Source organism: Mchenga conophoros, linkage group LG3, assembly GCF_057382185.1.
Source record: "Mchenga conophoros isolate Kocher_MC1m ecotype Shallow Benthic linkage group LG3, M_conophoros_male_GT1.1, whole genome shotgun sequence".
In the NCBI taxonomy this organism is placed as follows: Eukaryota; Metazoa; Chordata; class Actinopteri; order Cichliformes; family Cichlidae; genus Mchenga; species Mchenga conophoros.
The window spans coordinates 34,899,271-34,908,158 of record NC_140528.1 but is presented as its reverse complement, the minus strand read 5'-3'; the positions used below and the strand labels follow the sequence as shown (position 1 = coordinate 34,908,158).

General features: G+C 41.9%; 1 long non-coding RNA gene across 7 annotated transcripts; it reads right to left on the bottom strand.

Annotated features, from left to right (window-relative positions):
* Positions 1-1,580: 1,580 nt before the first annotated feature.
* Positions 1,581-8,888, bottom strand: LOC146578347 (uncharacterized). 7 transcript variants are annotated; one of them, XR_014890120.1, is made up of 8 exons: positions 8,783-8,888; positions 7,110-8,664; positions 6,948-6,993; positions 5,717-5,895; positions 5,002-5,611; positions 4,738-4,909; positions 4,319-4,653; positions 1,581-4,095 (listed from the first exon to the last, which is right to left on the bottom strand). It is a non-coding gene; the product is annotated as an uncharacterized LOC146578347 (long non-coding RNA). The 7 variants fall into 7 exon arrangements; XR_014890121.1 differs by having other exon boundaries at positions 5,002-5,602; XR_014890117.1 differs by having other exon boundaries at positions 5,002-5,895; positions 7,110-7,305; positions 7,396-8,664.

Genomic DNA, 8,888 nt, shown 5'->3' with positions numbered 1-8,888 from the left:
TCTTCTTTTTCTGTCTTCTTTATTTTTCAATTACAAGTTAAAATCTGACAGCAAAGAAAATGTAAAAAGGCAAACTACTGTTATGTTCAACAGCTGTCCCAATAAAAGAGATAATAATAAAAAATTTAAAAAAATCAAGTGCTTTTTTTGAACCTTCAGGCGTTTTCTTTTTTGTCCTCTATATTAGAAGTGTTAACATTACAACAATATGAATTGGGACCAATTTAAGAACGCATACATACAGAAACCCATGAAAGTTTAACAGTGTTTAAGAGAGCTCACGAACACTTGATGGACTGACAGTACAAGCTCTTATGAACTTAATAGGAAGACTTCAAAGTGTAAGAAGCAGTGTGTAGATCACTGGTGCTTACACACTTATCTGTAGTTTGTCACTCATCAAGGATTACGAGAGTTACCAATTCTGAGAGAACTGGGTGAGGCAAGGAGAGGGAAGTGACGGGAAATGCCGTAGGTCACATTAGATGCTGGAGAGTTGACAAGAAAAAAAACTCTAAATGTTAGCTCACAAAGCTTCAGTTATAGTATACAATCAATTGACAAATAATAAACCAAATTTGTATAATCATCTCCATCAGCCTGGAGCACAGGGAGGAGAAATTAGACGCTCTCCAAGAATACAACGACTTTACTGACATCCTGGAGTCAGTTGATAGGCGATGGTCTAGCTTGGATGCGATGTTGTCCCTGCTGAAGATTTTACACCAGGAATTTAAATCCCCGCGGGAATCTCTGGAATTCAGCCAGAATAAGGTGGAAATGGTCACTGCTAAAAAGTCCTCGCTACGGGACTGAGTTAAGTCTGTAAATGAGAATGTGACCCATCATAATACAGAAAATAAATGCAGGCCTGTAGTATGAGAGAGAACTATGTGTTTTCTGGTATCTCGAGGTCTACTGAAGAGGATGCAGAAGCAACTAATTAAAAGCTGCGCTCGAGTCCATCGTCTCAGACCTAAGAGGGTGCCGGGAGACAGCATCCTGTTGTGGAAAGACCAGCGAAAAGTTGCATCAAGGAGGTGAAAGGATTGGACTTCAGCATAAACCACCATTTCCCTAAAGAGATCCTGGAGCAACGCAATGTCCTGTTCCTAAGTCTTCATTAATAAGGGCTCTACGTGGACGGACAGCTCTATCGTGACCCTGCATCACTCCCTGGTTATATTAACATCACTGCAGATTAGAATCTGAGATGTTGCTTCAGACACCAACTACACTTAAAGAAAATAGTTCTGTAAAAATGAATTCTTGCTGTAGAAAAAGTTGAAAAATATTCAATATTGAAAGCTTCACTAAAAGGATATTTGATTAAATATGAAGATTTTGTAACGCTGTTGTACTTTGTATAAAATCAAAGTGAAAAACATGGACGTATTATTATTATTTATAGGTAATTATTAGAGGTGGGAATCACCATACGTCCCACGATACGATATTATCACGATACTTACGCACGTTACGATATTATTGCAATTTTTTAAAATATTTAGCGATATTCAGATTCTGTACATAAAGGTAAACTTTATCAAAATTCATTTATCTAATATCAAAGTCTCACACTCAGTCTTTCTCTCATTTCAGTCAGTTTTATTGTTGACAAACTGAACGGTTTGTATTACAGTCTAGTCCAACTTAACTGAATGCAACCATCTGGTACAATTATAGCTATTCTGAACTATGCAATTTATGAAAACTATGCAGCCCCTTCAGCAACTGAAGAATTTGAAAGTATATTAACTCATTCACTGCCATTGACGTCTATGGATGTCAATTGAAAAACTCTTCAAAAAAAGCTCTTCAAAAATGAGTAAAAATGCTCAAAAACCCTGGCAGTGGGGAGTTACCTGATTTGAAAATGGCTGGCAGTGAATGAGTTAAAACAAAACATAATTTTACATTAAATAAAAAATTTTTAAACGTAATTAAAATAAAACGTGTCTTAAATTAAAATAAGTAAACTGTGACATTTGGACAGTGAAGGAATGTCAGGATCCTTGCTCAGAAAAAGGATCAACACGCTCTGAAGTCAGAGCACAAAAACCTTTTTTGTAACAAAATATCGATTTCTGCTGTCCCTGTATCGATACATTATTAGTAAACAAAATATCACGATACTACACAGTATCGATTTTTTCCCCCACATAGCATAACATAGTAATTATGTTATGATTGTACTGCTTTGGCCCACTTTACATCTAATTAGGCTGCATGTTGCCCCGTAAACTAAAACGACTTTGACACCCCTGATATACACTATAATAACCTGACTGGAACATCAGCATCTGTCCTCTGGGAAGCAGGGAAAGCTGCGATGAGGTAAAATTATTTCTTTCTTCTTTTTTTAATGAAAAAAAGAACAAAAACATTCCTGAATTGGGAAAAAAAAAAAAAAAACATCACCAGTGGTGTTAGTTACGTTCATAGGAGGAGATCGAGATAGAGAGGGATCCAGGGGCAACAACAAGAGACAACATCGACACATTAGAAAGGTATAATAAAGAAAATAAGTGACACCAAGAAAAGAAGCAAAATCTGAAACCACTTCAATTTTATTGACAATACAAAGGCAGAGTGTAGAGTGTGCCAGAAAAGGATATCACATAGAGTCAAAGGAGCTTGCAAAGAAAAGCGTCTGGACTTCTTTAAGTTACTTGAAGACGTTTCATCCGAGAAGCTTCTTCAGTTCTAAGGTCAAATGGTGGAGAGTCCCAGATATAAACCTAGTGGGAGTTTCCCCCCCACAGAGGGACAAAAGGACCCCCTGATGATCCTCTAATCGCCTGAGCCAAGGTGTGAAACTGGGTGTGGGTCCCAATCAGAGTTTCGGGTGTGTTCATTGTGAAACTTGGCCCCACGTTATCATGCGAATTCCTGAGATCAGATGGCCCAGGATGTGAGTGGGTGTTAAGGCGTCTGGGAAGGGATCTCAAAACTGGATTATAGATGGCAGACAGTTGGTGTCGCAAACCACCGCCTCTGTTCAAAGATGGTCGCTCACAGTGGACATAGATGCTTCTTTCACTCCTCTTTCAAACCATCTGTCCTCTCTGTCCAAAATGTGAACATTGGCATCCTGGAAAGAGTGTCCTTTATCCTTCTGACCTTAGAACTGAAGAAGCTTCTCGGATGAGAGGTGAAACGTCTTCAAGTAACTTAAAGAAGTCCAGATGCTTTTCTTTGCAAGCTCCTTTGACTACGATGACTGAGAACCTTCACAGAGATATCACAGAACTCAAACAACCTGCACAGAGACCTGAGAACAGTCCACCCATCAGTGCACTGGGAAGATAAAACACAGTCAAATGAGAGTGATATTAATGAAGGTGCCAGTGTGTCTACTGCAACTGTAGCTGCTGCAGTATCTACAGCATCATGCAGTATACCACCACAACCACCTAAACCAACCCAGAGCTCTATAAGAAAGTTTTTGCAGAGGTCTGTGACCCCAGCAAGACAGAACTTAATTGATAAAGACCTGTCCAAAATGATTGCACTTGATTTCCAACCATTTTAGCTGTGGATGATAAAGGATTCAGGAACTTATTCATGCACTGAATCCTATGTATGTTTTCTTGCATGCAGATTGAGGATAGTTTCTTGCTGATGGTTGAAGTCCCGCATAGTCTTGATGTTTATTTTAGAAAGAACCGCATCTTCCACCAGAACACGATGCTGGATTCGCTCACAGGCCTTTAAAATAGAGACTTTCTCTGGACTGTTGTGAGTACCCTGAGGTGAGCATAACCACAAGTGTTTAGTTTAACTGTTGCTCCGAGTGCTGATGTCACGTTGTGCGGGTCCCTAGCACTTGGTCATCTTTACTCTCTGTATAAGAGCAGCATCAACGAGGTCATCCCTGTCAGTGTGGCAGTAGAGGGTGTTGTCCCAGTGGGTCTTGTACAGCTGGTTAAACTATTGTGGCTGCTTGTCATGCCCCTCCACACTGAAGGACCTTGTTCCTCTGCTCAGCGGTAAGTGATAATTTGTCCTCTATCAGGCTAATCTCCACAAACACAGAGCAGAACATTTCCAGCTTTTCAAATCCAGGATGGCTTTTGTACTGCAGGCATCTTCCTGTAAAATGAATCCCATACAAACTTGGTCGGTAAATATATAAACAATTGTCTTTGTTTTCAGACAAGCAGTGTGTGTTTTAATCCTTGCTTTAATGTAAAAATGTTGTCCCTCATATAAAAAGTAAACCTAGCTACTCACACAGACTGGAGGGTGAACAGTGGAGGTTATAATTGGTGAGTGTAATGTGGGGAAGGACAGCATGCAGCACAGTGTCACATACCTCCTCGTCACTCTGCAATGTTTCACCGGGATCATCTGGCTCGGGTTGCTCAGGCTGAACCACCTCCTCCTCAGAACCAGGTCCATCACTGACGATGTCCTACAGAGAGAAAATTACAGTCTCCTCTGCTCTGGCTGAACAAGTACTCCAGTCTGAGTAATTCAGTGGATGTGAGATCAGCTGGGCCACAGATGTTTACTTCTACAGGTTCTCCAAACAGCTGCTGACAGCAAGTGTTGAGGCAATTGATCAGTGCTGCAGAGTAAATCCTTTACCACCAAATACAGCATCTGAGCTCCTCCTTCCACCTTGCAAAGCCACTTATCAGTGAGGACCTGAAAACAACAATAATAATGGAAATGTCAATGACATGACTACAAGTGTAATTTGTCACAAGTATACAGATTACAGCCGTGTACCTGAAATCATGTTAGGAAGTTATTCGTGAAAACCTTCCAGGCTGTTGCTTCCACGCAGACATTTTTAATCCACGTTGTTTTTTCTTGTGGTACCCACCCTGTACATGTTTGTGTCTGCTGGGTCCTGAATGCACTCCAGGTGTCACTGCTGTGCTGCCCTCAACAATGACACCTGGAAATAAACAGACAAACTTTATGTGATCTTCAGTTTGTCACAATTTAAATTCTTGTTTTAATAACCTTCTGGAATGAGGACTTTCCTACCAGGTGTTTTGAACAGACTCACTCCACCCTCATCCAGCCCAGCTGGAACTTTCAGCTCCTCAATAACCAAATGGATGATCCGAAATGTTTCCTCGGGCGTCAGTGTGACCCTCCGCACATGCTGTTTTACCTGTCCCTGGAAATGTACAGGCAGACAACTGCAGACACAGACTGCATTGTTACTGGGTCCTTTGCTCTGGCGACCCTTATAAGCAGCTCGAGGTCTTCGCGGTTTTAAGGCAGCAGCGCCCCAGCTAGTGCAGACTTAAATGCTGAGTACTTTGCATGAGACTCTGTACGGATGGCTGCGTCAAACCAGGGGATCCAGTGAAAGATGTCCAGACACACAACCATCCCACAGTCCACCCGAGGCTGAAACAAGGCCTCTACTACTGATGGTCCCTTTGCACGACAACAAGCATCCAAAATGTTGGGAACAGGCTGATTGGCCAAGTGAAACCTCTCAATGACTCCACATCACATTGGTTCCAGCTTGTCAAAGGACTCCTCACAGGTTAGCACAAAGTGCGATTCATGTGATTCTCTTTATCTGCCGGTTCTGTCTCTCAGAAGGCGTGCAACATTCTTATCCACACCACGCCTGCAAGGACTCTCACAATTAAGATCTTGATGTTAAATTGAGTGAGCGATTGAAAAATTAAAAAAAACTTAAAGCTTTTAAAATACACATGAACATGATGGTCATTTTACTCACTTGCTAGTCAAGATGGCAGGGAACATGGCTTGATGTCCCTCACTGAGCTGTGATTAAATTCCTGAACTCCAGGCGAGCCACCAACCCTCCTCTGCCACTTCTGCCTTTGTCCATGGCCCGCAGCACAGGACCTCAGTAAGCATCATGCACCAGTTGGACACATCACAGGTGTGACGTACCTTAAGTATATAAGGAAGAAGAGGGGAAATGTAAATATGAATCCAGGATAGGGGTTTTACTGTTTACATTGGAGTAAAATATTAATGTGAAATTACACGGTGGTGATAGCCAGACTTATATAGGTGAACCTCCTCACACTCATCAGCTTGAGGATACTTCTAGGAGCACTTTCACACTCCAACAGAGTGCCACAAAAAATATGCGGCTGTGAAAAAAAGAGCTGTACACTGATCACAGCACCTCAGGATAGGGATGCAACGATACCAATTTTTTCAAACCGATACGATACTTGGATCTGAGTACTTGCCGATACAGAGTACAAAAACCGATACTTCTACCACACACACACACACACACACACACACACACACACACACACACATACAATTAATTGGAAGACAGGTTTTATTATATTCCCTGCCGATAAAAAATAAAATCTTAATAAAAATGACCACAAAAAATTTTCAAGTGGAAAATAAGCACTTCTGTTAAATTATTGCAGAGTCTCCACATTGTAATTTTACAAAATATCACTGAATTATTGGCACTGTCTCGAGCTTTCAGAATAATAAATAAACACTTCTGTTTGGAATAAAATAAATACAAATAAGGTTTGAGAGTAAAATAAACTTTTAAATTGTTGCAGAGTGTCCATATTGTAAACAAACAAACAAAATAACGAAAGTATTTGGCGTCCGTTGTGCCGTCGCGCACACATTGCTTGTCTTTACCTCTTCAGAAAGTTTTGGCACCACTATCTCCCTGATGTATGGGCGGTTGGGAATTTCATATCGCAGCTCGAGTATGCTGAGAAGACGGTGCAATCCTATGTTTTCCATGACCGGCATTGGCTGGTCATCCAGAGCGATAAAATGAGTCAGAGCCTCTGTTATTTTAACTGCCCGTGGATTCTCTCTTGACATTTTTCATTGCTTTTCCAAAACCTGAGTTAAAGTTGGCTGTTCCAGTCCACACTGCTGACATTTTGTTTAGCCTAGCTACAGCAGCCTCCAGTTTCTCTTTTTTACCTGGAGTCGCCAGTCTCACTCACCTAGCCCTGTGCCTGTTTAGCGCGGGATGTCCCCCTAGTGGCCAATCTAAAAAACGACAACAAAAATGACAAGCCACCCTCTGATTAATGAAATAAGTTGGTATCGGTTAACTTTTACGAGTATGAGTACACACACATTTTACAGTATCGGTGCATCCCTACCTCAGGAGGTTCTGGTGGGTAAAAACAAATGTGATGTGATTTCATCACCCGTCGCCTCTTTAACACAACAGTAGTGTCCTTGTATGTCTGAACAGGGGTGAACAGCCCTCTGTCAGTGTCCTTTTTAAGCCAGGAAAAGTCACCAGATGGGATATATCAGGATTTTCCCAGAGACATGCCCATCCCTCTGTCTCCACTTGAAACACACACAGAAAACATAGAATACAACACACACATACAAATGCTCTAACTGAAATTGTTTGGATTTCAAATAAACAGCACTTACAGGTGAGTGACTCAAAGGTAATTGTATGGCATGATCATGACCCTGGGATGCAGGTGACTCACTCAGTCAAACTGTGTCATGTTTTTGGACTGTACAGCAGCCTCTGTGGACTCAAAATTATTTTGATGTGACTGTACAGTGGTCTCAAACTCCTTGGACAGGAAAGCTGAGGTCTGCCCAGTTCCCCGCTTGTCAGACTTCACTCCAGGACGAGGAGTGTTGGGACTTTAGTACATCTATAAATGGGATGAACAAGTAGTTTTGTAATTACGATTACTTTGTAGAAAAAGGTGGTTCCCCATCTCTCCGTTTCTTTGTGGGTTTGTCAGTAGTGATGTGACGTTCTGTATCGAGGCTTCGAAGCGTGTGTCGAGTAATGGAGGGGGCGTTTCCGCGATGCGCGTATCGAGGCTTGCTTCATTTATGGGAGGAGCTGAAAATGATGACGTCCGAAGCCTCGCTGCCCGGCTGTACCACGTGACTGGTTCAGGAAGCAGTTCGAACTTTGCCGCAAATGATCATTTTCCATACTGCCAGCATAAATATACACAGTATACTGCATCACTACAATATAGGTGTTTTACACACTCCTTTTGTTGTTGACATTTACAGGCTGTGTGCAAAATGCCACACTCTTCAAATTCATGCCAACTAATATTTTTACGTCCAGTAGGTGTCCTGCTAGAGCAAATGAAGCTTTAAGAAGCTTCGCGTTGGGGTGAACCAATTGGATGAAAAGCTTCAGTGCTTCATGAGGCTTCATCTGCCCATCACTATTTGTCAGCTCCGTTCTGCGCCTGTCAAGTATGCTGGAATCATGCATACCGTCAGCAATATCATCGTGAATGTTACACACTTAAAGAAAGTTTACAACGAGCAACATATGCTGACAATAGCCATTCTCAGGTAAATGAGTATTAATGGTTTAGTAATCCTGCCTAGTATGATATTAAATATATGATACACTTACTACTTCATATATCCGACATCGTTTGTAACGAGCCACCGAAGCGGTGCCTTTTCATATTGTCCTAATGGCACCACCAGCTCTCCCAGACACTGCTGACGTGAAGGCGCGTGGATACAATCTGCTCGGAGAAGCTTCTCTGCGTGAGTCAACGCAGTGATTTGGCTGAGCAGCTCCAGTGGAGGTTTGGAGAAGACCATACTTCCCACAGTAACGTGCCTCTTTGGTTGTCTTAAGTAGGGCCGAGTGACGACGTGCATCGGGATTAACAACGCGAATTGCTGGTGTCGCCACTGAAAAGACTAGAAATGGCAGTAATAGGTTAGATATTGGCCATGACGTAAAGGGTTGAATGAGCTTTTCATCCTGGTGTCATTTCAGCTAAATCCAGATCCAAATATCTTAAAGTCGATAACTTACTGTAAAGATAAACGAAAAGCGACTTTCCAAACATAGCGGAGGTGCCGTTGTTGTTTTCTGGTGACGCAACTTCCGTCGACAGACGATTGGTAGTCTACAGTGGGCC